Raw genomic sequence first — 1027 nt, forward strand, 5'->3', positions numbered from 1 at the left:
AAACGAGCGGCCGTTACAGAAATCGGCTGGTTCAGGGCACAAATGTCCCCCACAGCAAGCGGGGACTAGTAGGGTTGATGCTTGTGGTAAGCAATGCGTTGGATGCAATGAGGTCACCTCCCCGCAGGGCCTAATCCTGGGGTGGCACCCACAGCCACCTGCGACGTGGCCCCTTAGTCCTCGGACAATGGCCACAGCCACTGGCTTCTCCCAGCGCCTATGGCTGTCCTTCACCCCGGCCTGCCGGCCAGGACACCCCGCTGAGAACATCCTTCCCCAAACATGGCTGCGTTTCAGAGACCTCCCTTCTTTCATTATCAAAAAAATAGATATATATTAATATTTAATTGCCTGCAGGAACAATGCAGTGAATGGTTGTATTTTTCCCCAAATGCCTTTTAAATGAACCTGCATTATGAAAATCTGCATTATCCCCACGTATTATCGTCACTGCAAGAAGCAAAACCCTGGTCTCTGTGTGGACTCTTGTTCTCCCTCTTTCACTCTGTAAGAAGTGGGAGGGAGACGAGCAATTTCAAAGGGGAAACATCCCTTTTCTGTGTCATTTTTTTCAACCTTACCAAGCTTGGCAGCTTCCTTAGTTCCCCACAGTTGGGCTGCGCGAGCTCCTGGGTTTCTTGATGGTCCCTCAGCACACTGGCCTTGATCTGGTTTCCTAAGGGAAAAAGTGCTGTCTTCCCACCGGCTCCAGAGTTTTCCAACTGACTGCCCAATTTTCTGGAAGCTTGAGGGACACAGCCCCAGGGCAAGCTCCGTGCAAACAGGCTGCGCCGAGCATCGCCAGGGAAGGGGCACTGCGGGGCGAGCACCACCTCTCTGGGACACCAGCGAAGCCACCTGCAAGTCGGAACAAGGGGGAATGAGTCCTGTCACCAGACCAGGGCCCTTAAAACCAGCGGAGGCAGCCGCTGGTCCCACCGCTGAGCCAGGCAGGGGCTGATGACCGAGAGCCCACGCATTCCTGCCCGCTCCCCCACGGCCCCAGAGATAAAAAGGCAGCCAGACG

The sequence above is a fragment of the Rissa tridactyla genome, chromosome 8, assembly GCF_028500815.1.
Source record: "Rissa tridactyla isolate bRisTri1 chromosome 8, bRisTri1.patW.cur.20221130, whole genome shotgun sequence".
Taxonomy (NCBI): Eukaryota; Metazoa; Chordata; class Aves; order Charadriiformes; family Laridae; genus Rissa; species Rissa tridactyla.